The sequence below is a fragment of the Lissotriton helveticus genome, chromosome 5_1 (genome assembly GCF_964261635.1).
Source record: "Lissotriton helveticus chromosome 5_1, aLisHel1.1, whole genome shotgun sequence".
In the NCBI taxonomy this organism is placed as follows: Eukaryota; Metazoa; Chordata; class Amphibia; order Caudata; family Salamandridae; genus Lissotriton; species Lissotriton helveticus.
The window spans coordinates 160,160,134-160,170,719 of record NC_136065.1 but is presented as its reverse complement, the minus strand read 5'-3'; the positions used below and the strand labels follow the sequence as shown (position 1 = coordinate 160,170,719).

General features: G+C 46.0%; 1 protein-coding gene across 8 annotated transcripts in view; it reads left to right on the top strand.

Annotated features, from left to right (window-relative positions):
* The first annotated feature begins 876 nt into the window (after positions 1 to 876).
* Positions 877 to 10,586, top strand: part of BRD3 (bromodomain containing 3) — a 394,414-nt gene continuing 384,704 nt past the window's right edge. For 3 of the 8 annotated variants that reach the window (XM_078641947.1, XM_078641955.1, XM_078641951.1), the window contains exon 1: positions 885 to 1,019. The gene's annotated coding sequence lies outside the window, so the exon portion shown is untranslated. Of the gene's footprint in view, positions 1,039 to 1,729; positions 1,830 to 10,586 lie in introns of those variants that run through there. The other 5 variants (XM_078641954.1, XM_078641949.1, XM_078641953.1 and 2 more) reach the window with 4 other exon arrangements.

Here is a 10,586-nt window from a genome sequence, read left to right as displayed (position 1 = left end):
CAGTCTTTCCGTTCAGATCATCAAGATCCGAATTTTCATTGTGGTTTGGAAAACAAGCACAAACAGAGGATTTAACAGTTGCCACACAGTGCCCAGTTCTGAATTTCCCACAAGGTCATTCAGAATAATATAGGGTAATCATGTTTTATCGTTTTCTTTCTTCAGTTTGCTAAAAGAGAGGTGTGAATATATTAATTTTACTTATGAGCAAAGCAGGAACGTTTGCTTATATTTCTCATGGATTCGCCTTTCGATTGTATTTTTAATTGTTTCATATTGTTGGGAGGATGTTGCAATATCGTCCCCAACCAGAGACTGAAATAGCAAAAAAACAAAACTCGTTTGATGTCCTCTTCTGTATGCCAAACCTGGCAGTCCACGACAAGGCCGGACAGTCAACATAACTGGCTCTTTAAGGGCTGTCTTGTGTTACGCTCAGAGACTGGAAATTTGGACCACGGAGGTTGGATTGGCCTCTCCTGTCCGCCAGCCATCTCAGTACGGTCTTGAGGGTACACCAGCACTGCCGCTTTAAGAACGGTCCTGTTTTACCTCTGCAGAAGTTTGGAAACCGAGTAGATCGAGCTGCGTCTGCTGCTTTAAAGTATGCCCTCAAAGATCGTCCACGCTGAGCACTGTAAAACCACATGGCGTAATTTGGAGCTGCAGACGAAACAGGCTGCGGGCATCCTGCATTAATGGCGCCTAGAACCCCAATACACTAACCGCCATCCCCTTCCTGCTCCCAGGCCCTCCTGGCAAAGAGCGAAGGGAAGGGGCGAGCGGTTATGGAGGAACCTGGGACTTGTAGTCCTCCTCGCGCTTTCAGGCGTTCCGTGGCATCACGCCGTCGCTGCCCCTGGGACTACAGCTCCCAGCGTGCGCGCGGGCCAGTGCTGCGCAGGCGCTCCTGGTGTCTCCGAAGGAGCGCGTCTGTTATGCTGCTTCGGCGAGGATAAAAAAGAACAGCAACTGGAGGGAGCGCGAGGCGCACGGCGCGGGAGCGGCCGGGGGTGCAAGTAATCTATGTCTACTTATGTACGGACAGGGGCGGACGGGCGCGCGCGGGTCCCCCGGAGGCTGGGGGGCGTTGAGCCTCCTCAGGTCCGAGCGGAGTGATACCCTCCCCCGGACGCAGTGTGTCCGCGCAGCCTTTGTGCGCCGCAACAATGTAACAAAGCGCCACCGGGGCGCGCTGCTTCGGAGCGGCCGAGAAGCCTGGCTCATACATGGCTTCTCCGCTCCCCCGAAGCGGGCATCCTTAGGCGCCACATCCGCTGCGCCGTCTCCGCCGCCGTCTCCGCCGCCGCTCCCGGGGCTGCGCAGGCCTCGGCGGGAGGGGCGGGGACTTTGGGGGGGAGGCTCTCCGTGCACGGCTCCCACAACTGCAGGAAGAAGAGCGTTGCTCACGGGAGGGAATTTTTTTTTCTTCCCTGCCCGCCATCTTTTGAAGGGGGAAATGAGAGGAGGGAAGGAGGGGGGGAGTAGGAGGGCTCTAGCCGGGGAAGCTTTGTGAATGTATGAGCTGGGCACGGGAGGGATGGGCATGGGACGTGGATGCCAGGCGGGCGAGGGGGTACCCTTGGAGGTGTGACGGCAGAGGGGGTGGTGGGTGTGATGGTTCCAGAGTGGAGGAGACATATCTCTCCTTAGTGGGTGTTACCAAGAGCCCAGGTCTTCACTGTGATGCTCGGCTGTGGGGGGAGCTTCCACTACCTGGCATCCTTTTTGAAAATTTTCTGAGAGGGAAACGAGAGCGCCGTGGGTGAACATGTTCTTGATTTTATTCTGACCGCAGGAGTTGATCATAGAAGTCACGTTGCTTGCAGGTAGTTTGTACAGATAGTCTGTGAGAATAACTGTTAATTGAATTCTGACTATGCCTTGCGTTGAAAATTACGTTTTACATAGGGGCCCCAGACGTCTAGTATGTAGGTTTTAACCTGCTGACGATCTTCAGCTATTAACCAAGCTGGCGAGTGTTAAATTCCCTTCCTTTTTTTTCTCTCGCCACCTTTTATTTTACATTTTACGGAGTATTTGTTATACGGAGCTATTGGCGCTTAATTGTCCCTATTTTTTTAATTGATCTGTGGAAACTGGGCTCCCGAAAGGTGATGTCTCCACGTAAGCGTGTCTGGTTGTGGATCACAACATTTGAAGCTATAAAAGAGAAAACATGAATGAATGCAACGCACGAGAGGTCTGTGCTGGCTAAGACTGAAAGTTTTCCAAACTTAAAACGAGGCAGTCGGACTTTGTTTCAACTTCAGAATGATAATTAATGTTTCTCACTTTACTGACCTCACTGTGCCTAGTTTATGAGCGTCTGTGTAAGTTAAGATGCCCTGGGAGGTTTTAAGAAGTTCTTTGAGGAGGTGTGCTGCTGGAGAGCACCTTGAACGTTGAAGTAGATGCTCTTGATTATTAGGCTTAAATCCCAGGCCCCCACCCCCCAAAAAAAGCTTAGGTGTGTTTATATAGCTACATCTGTGTGGTCTACATCTGTGTGGTCTCTAAAGTTCGATGGAGGAGCTCTCCTTTAAGGCACTTTTTCGTACCACCGTTGCAATAGTAGCATTCATTTGGTGACAGTTATTTTATACTTGATTAGATCGTTACCCTGCCACTTTAGTCTCTATTGCTATATACCATCGGAATGGACATTGGTTCAGTGTCTAGCATGCACATCTGTAGTTTCCACACTGTTGCTTATGTATGACGTACATAAAATACTGGTAAAGAACGTGTATTAAACACCTACACTTACTGTACTGTTATTGTATTGTTGGTGAAAGCCTTGTTTTAGATATTAGCTGGTTATAGTTGGTGATTGCAGCAATATACTTTGATTACGGCGACAAAGCTTAAAGCAGGACGAAACAGCCTGGAACGGGGGTGCTTCTTAAAGGGGGCGTGGTCCATATAATTGAGGGCGAGGCTCTAAAACACCTAAACTACATTTCTTCGATTCCCATAGCGCGACCGTATTTTGGTTCCTCTGAGCCTTCTGTTATTGCACCCAGATGTGTAACGCAACAACTGACAAACACCTGAAATCAATCAGAAATATTCGCTTTGCAAATGGCTCTTAGTTGGTAAAGATAAAGGAATACCCACAATTATTTGTTTGTAAATAATTAATAATGAAAACATTGGAGGCATGTGGAAGGGGTGATGGTTTTCAGTGGTTCAATCACTCCTGTTATGTTCACTCCTTTTCTCTTCACATCTTGTCCACCTGCGTGTCTTGTGCTCGTCTTAACCTCATCGGCACCCTCTTTTTACTCTTGCCTGAATGCACTTCTCGCATTTGCCTTCACGTAACCACCCCAAAACACAACACTCCCACTCACTGAACTTTCGCCTTGTCAATATGTTAACAACTGTACCCCCTTCACACACATTTGCACAGTAGCTAAATCGCTGACCTGAATTACCTTTACTATTTTTACATTCATTGCTCAGAAATCAGAGTTGCCTTTAAAGATAAGGACCCTTATCCATAAAGGGCCCTATTTCAATGTCCTTTTTTACCTACTATCAAGTCGGAGACGCGGACGGACCTGGCCCATTTAAAGCCCATGGCAAATCACTATCAGAAGCCTGTTTACACATGAGAATAGATGGATGTCAAAGTCGTGGTTCTTACCATGAAAGTTGGTCTTAGTTGAGAACTTATGGACTGCATTTTCTTTCTTTTTTTTTGTCAACATGTTGACATCTGTGTACCTCCTTCACACACATCTGCACAGAATCTCAGTTGCAACTGGAAAGCAAGCATTTGCAATGCAACAGTTCTCGCATCGGAGTTAGTTATTGGTATTGTAATTACAATCTTGCATAATGTTTTTGTTTGTAGTGAATGTCTTTGATAGATAAAGAGCTGCATGTATTTGTGGAGTCAATTTAGCAACACATAGAATGACACAACATGGAAAATTACGATATAAAATGAAGCTGAACATAAAATACCACACTGTAACCGGTGCAGTTAGAGGAGTAACTCAATCTTATGCAACGCCCCAGAAAATATATGACCACTGCCATGCACAGAAACACATAAATAAACGCAAGAACACATCCACAAACCCACACACACATACAGAACAAACATGCAGCCAAAGATATTACAATAAAACACACTATCGTTTCGACGCACAAACGGGCATCTACACAGAGCCTAGAGACCCAGCCAAAGGGTAAGCAGGGACACACACATTACATACACGCATCACACACCACCAAGGGAAACAAGCCAACATTCTCAGTGCAAAGTTAAATGTACAGCTATACAGGCACAGAGATAGAAAAGGAGAGCGAGATTTGGGAATATATGCACGGTCACCCTCATATTCACACAGAAGTACAACAGACACAAGTTCAGCATAAATGTACACAACCGACCCATTAACCACAGCTACATTGGTGAACACACCTATAACGTGACAAGCACACGCATCCATGCAAAGCTAGCTAGACCTGAGAATAGATTGACCAGGTTGTTCACAGAGACACACACAAATAGCCAGGCATGCAAGTCTGCACGCTCACGCCTAGATAGATCAGCATTCGCACATGCAGAGGCACGCACACAAACATAGCTACACATTAAATATTGCACATACACTCACTGAAACCATTCACATCAGTTCCCAAAAAGCTTACGCAAGTCTTCACACAGACATGCACTTCACCACACATGTAATTGTGAACATGTGTATATAGAATATATAAACAGGCAATGTCGAGGAGACACATGCACACTTACATGTGAAAAGCCATACTATCAGAATGTTCCACTCATGAACATCCCAGTAGATAGATATGTACAGGCGCATACCTATAGATGCACATACATATAATTTGAATACAAGCATACACCTATTGATTCAAGTGCGCACAGGCATGTAATGTAAATGCACACGTAGATTCATGCGCATCCATGCCTACACACTCACAAAATACCCCAGACACTTAACAAAATATATAACAGACTCTCAAATACCCCGGCAGACACAGACAAACCTTCCTCGCACACATCAAGATACAGAAGCACCCAAGAAACTTACCTACGTCAGACACACAGATGAGGTTATGCAAATGACACCGACACACCCTGCTGAATACCGTAGTCTCACACAGATACACACATGCCCTGGACACACTCCTACATAAATAATAAAATGCAAAGATTAAATACTCAAAACACTTTACAAAACACAAAAACCTCGGACACACACAATGATACATAAACACAGGAGAGACACACGTGGCCCTTGCACTCATAGATTTACCAATACCCTAGACACACACAAACATCACAGATATATAAATATGAAAGGTAAACACATATGTGAACACGAATACCCCAGACATAGATACTTGTACTCTTGCAGAGACAAATACTTCACACACACATAAAACCCAATATATACATGTAGATAAATAGCTCAGACAACACAGGCACACCCAAGCCATAGATAGCCTTTAATAGCTAACTGCTCCCCCGCCCTCCCCCCCCCCCCCAAAAAAACTCACCACTGATGCACGAATAATTTAGACACACTCCGAAGAATACCTTGGTCTCTCACAGATACACACTGGGCATACGGCCACATAAATAACTACATAAGTACAGATTAAAGACTTAAAAAGGCCTTATGTGCCTTCTTTGGCACACTTAGACACATAAACACCGCAGAAGGACACAGATACACAAACGCTCTCAAGAGAGAACTGTCCCAGGCACAAAAAAGATGAACAAATACCCCAGGTCGGCATAAATGCCTACATTCCCCAGACGAGCGCACAAATCTGCTAGACACATACACACACGTACCTCAGATATGGCACAGGACCCAAATGCATGAGACGCACACAGATCATACAAAGATGCACATATACTTGCGATAGCGACACAGGCACACACAGAAAGGCAGGCACTTACACTACACAGACACCTGATGAGTGTGCTGAGCCTGTGAACACCAACAGCAGCTCAGATGGTGGCATCGGCCAAGACACTACACGTCCTATGTCTTGCGACAGATGCGCTGTCAAGCCAGACCAAGAGACTGTCGAACACCCCCACTCCAGCAACCCGCAGAGAGTGCACCTCCAGTATCCAGACGGAGAATGGGCTTTCCGACTCCTCCACCGGTGAGTGACAGCTCACGGGCTAACACCTGTATCACTGTGAAGGTACGCTGCCAGACACCTGTGAGGTGGAGCACAATCCAGTGACTCGAACTCTGCTCCGACAGCACCTGTGGGCAGACATGCCCTAGGGTCTCTCCATTCCTGCTAGTGAAAGAGGGAGGCAGGGCCTTGAGGGGCAATCCTGCCTCCTTGTGGCAGCCGAGCCCTCTCCAGTGCCTTAGCTCGTGAGTGATGGCCCTGCAGCCAGGCACTGGCCCCTCATACACTACCACAGCCATCATTGTGTCCCAAGCCAGCAAGCGGAAAGTGAATTAACTCCTTGCCCACACTGGGAGACATGATGATGTGCGCGTTGTCGGTCAGGTCGAGAATGAACACGTGCACAGTGGTTCTGCGGGTGAGTGGCGGGGACCCAGAATCTGTGACTTCCCCCTTAAACCGGAAGTAGCTGATCTTCACCTTGGACCGGACGTAGATAATCTTTTCATAGTCAAATGGGAGCTCGGCCTAGATATAGACTGGGAAGGCAATGGTATCCGCGTTGTCGCCAGGGCCACGCAAAATCGAATATGAAAGGAGCGCGTGCTGAATTAACTCTTTCATTGCCCCAAGCTTAAAGCTGAGAAGGGGCTGACACTGGAGACTGACTATAGGCACTGAGGGCTGAAATGAGACGCTGTGCGCGTGCACACCTCCTGTCCGGGCAGGCACTGCAAACCGACGACAATAGTCTCGCAAGCGGGCAGCGTATGCGGTGCGTTGCTAGGCGAGACCTAAAAATGACAATTGCTCTCTGCTCCTCAGAGAGGCCACGGACTGGCTGAACATCAATTTTCAACCATTGACGGGCAGTGAGAGAGAAGCTCACACTGCATTCAGGGTCAATTCCAACGCTTGCGAACGTTATTAACACTTGGAGGCGACTGTTCAAAGTATGCACTGAACAGAAATAACATGGTTCCTGAGCGGCCGTTCCCAAGCAGTTCGCTTGGGTGATTATTCTGCCGACTTCCGGTCAGTACAGTATGGGGTCCCTCAAGGATCCTCCCTTTCTCCATTGTTATTTAATTTGTACATTGCCCCTCTTATTTTTGCTTTACAGCAGCTGGAGGTCTCTGTGTTCAACTATGCGGATGACCTCCAGCTCGTTTTTTCTTTATCCTCTTCCCCTGCCTCAATATCCAACTTTCATTCGGTTATGACCTTCATCCAGGACTGGATGAACCACAACCACCTGAAACTCAATCCCGATAAAACGGAACTGGTGTTGACCGGTGGTTGCTCCAGTCCATGGTCTTCTCTCTTTTGGCCCCCTTCCTTAGGTCTCCCTCCCACTCCCTCTTCCTCTGTCAAAACTCTTGGTTTCAAACTCAACAACCAACTTTCCCTCCATTCCCAAGTCAGCGCGGTGGTATCCTCAGCTTTCCTTTCCCTCCGTACCATTCGGAAAGTTTCCCGGTTCTTTTCCCCTTCCGCCCTCAAACTTATCCTCCTGGCAATGGTGACGTCCCGCCTGGACTACGGTAATGCCATTTACTGTGGCATTCCGCAGTACCTCGTGAGGCGTCTCCTGATGGTTCAGAACCAGGCAGCTCGCCTTGTGTTTAATTTACCCAAATTCCACCACGTCACTCCCCTTCTTAAATCTCTACACTGGCTCCCTGTACAGCAACGTGCACTCTTTAAGTTGGGCTGCATCATGTTCAAAGTTCGGTCTGGGCTGGCCCCGGCCTTCATCAGCTCAGCCATTCATGACTACACCCCATCCAGAGAACTGCGTTCATCCACGCACCAACTTCTTGTGATCCCCTGCTATAAACGCAAAAAATGGGGTGGGTCCAAGTTCTCGACCCTGGCCCCCGCCTTTTGGAATTCTCTCCCGATCCACTTGCGATCCTGCCCCCAGTATTCCCTTTTTCGTAAAGCCCTTAAAACCCTTCTTTTCACTCAAGCCTTCCCATCCTAAATTCTCCCATGTCTCCCCCCCCCCCCCCCCTTTTTGTCCCTTGGGTCTGTAGCACTGCTTAGCGCCATGAAACCGCCTGGTGTACGCGCGCTGTATAAATACTTTATAATTCAAATACATGAAAAAAATACAGAAATGCCACATCCTTGGAAATAGGTAACATTCTTGAGGAATGCAGGGTTAATTAAACTTGAAATATATGCAGGAACTAAATTGCAGTCATGGATTAATTTACTTATTTTTAGCTTCATTGTTCAGAAATCAATCAGTTTTTTCCCCATTAATTTTAAGGAGGTGAATATAGTGACCCTTAGGGACCTGTTTCAATGTCCTTTTTTTAATTATTTTAATTACTACCAGTGCCACTGGAACAGTGATTTTTGCAATATGGATATGCCGCATTTGCCAAATCCATCATCTGCCGTATAATCTGCAGTTTTTAACTGTTTCTTGCTTAAACGGTTCAAATGTTAATAAAAATTCAGCAACACATGATGCAGCGCACTGGAAAGCGCATTACAAAGCTGGACTGGTCTTCTTTTTTTTTTTTGTTGCTTATTTCTATATTTGATTATTAAAATGGTACTAATGAGGTGAAACCAATGCCCAGACATTGTGACCAAACTTAACAAGCGTTGCAAATGCATCGGTTTAGCTGATGTGATGAATAAAATGCTGTCTCCAAGTTATTGCCTTGTGAGCTCTTGGCTATTGCTTGCCATGTTCCCCCAGTGCTCTCCCACTGACTCCCTTCGCAACGTCAACAAAGATGCAAACTGCATGGATATTCTATGTTCAGCAACAGGAGCCGGAGATCCTGTACGATGCACTGTCTGCTTCCCGTCTATGATTGGTGGGACCTCGGTTTATTCCAAGACATTGAAAAGGAACAAATCTGGTTGAGCCGTTGAATTCTGAACCGTAAAAAAAAATATGGTGGCCATCTTAGGCGTGTTTTATATTGTTCTCAAGTAAGTTAATGCCATTCTTCCCATACATTTTTGACAAAAAGACTATTCACCAAAATAATTGGATTTATGTTTTGATATATTTATTCAATAGAGTAAATATGCCATACAATAGATGAATACAAATATAGCTAATAACAAATAGGAATGTAGCTGACATGCTCTGTTATTCTGACAGGACAGTGGTGTTCCACATGACTCAAAGTGAAGTTACGTTATTACATTTCTTTTCCTGAATGCCCATTATTGTGTGGTGTTTTTTTGTAGTAGGCTTTCCTGTCAGTTTGCCCTGCATCTATTGGGATGGGAAGCAACATTAAAGCACGTCTGAATAAGCAAAAGGGAGTAGACCGAGCTGCTGACACAGGAGCTGGGGATCCCGGTTCAGGTCTGAGCTGCACAATATCCAGAGATTCTGGGCAAATCACTTGATCTCTCCGGTGATAAGTTGCACTATATAAATCTGCTCCAAGACGAAAAAGCAGAAAGAGTCTACACTTTATAAAAAATAGTTCTACCAAAGCGGATGTTAACAGTATTTCAGCTACTGGAAACTGATGAGGAACAAGCATTGGTAAATACAGGAACTAATAAAAAGGCAGAAAAGTGAGGAGCCGGGATGTAAGCCCATTTTTAAGTTGATATTAAAAACAATAGATTTCTCAAGCACAGCGCAAACTAAACCTAAAGATGACAAAATAATGAAGTAATTCTGTTACAAAATGTGGTGCATTATGCCACATAATCGGCCTTTTCATGCTGCATAATTTACTCAACCCTGCAGCATAATTTGGCCCTCTCCTCCCTCATAGTTCCAGTTGCCCTGATTACACATGAGAATAGATGGATGCAGAGGGACCCAGTGAAAGCCCGGTGGCAAATCACTATCTGAAGTATGTTTGTGCATGAGAAGAGGTGGATGTCGAGGTCGTGTTCCCTACCATGAAAGTCCGTCATGGTCGAAAACTAAAGCCTGGCTTAAGTACACTATGTTAGATGATCCAATGGACGAAAGAGAACCTCTGTGATGATAGTAAACAAATTATACTCTCCGAGACTGTTTACTGCTAACTTGACAGAAAACCCTTCTCTTGGCCTAGTGCCAGTCTCTGTTGTGTACAACCCGAGTGCTAAAGTCGCACTCGCATGACCGTGCCATTCATCTCATGAAATGAGTGCGCTCCTACCTCTGTCTTAAAAGATGAACATTACCCCCAAATCTCAGTCAAATGTCAAGATGACTGGCTTCGGTAAAGTATTGTAATTCTTATCCACCGTTCTCTTTGAAAAGAGTTGTAGAGGCTTGAGTTACTCGGTTGACACACAAAACATCTGTTCTTAGAATGAGGTGAGTTCACCGCCCTGCTTTAGCCGGCAGAGTGCTGAGAAGTTTCTGCCAGGGTAAGGCTAATCTGTGACAGTACTACCTGCCCGGTTCTAATTGATAACTTGATTGCTTTTAGTACAGCAACCATTGCTCTATTGCTTTT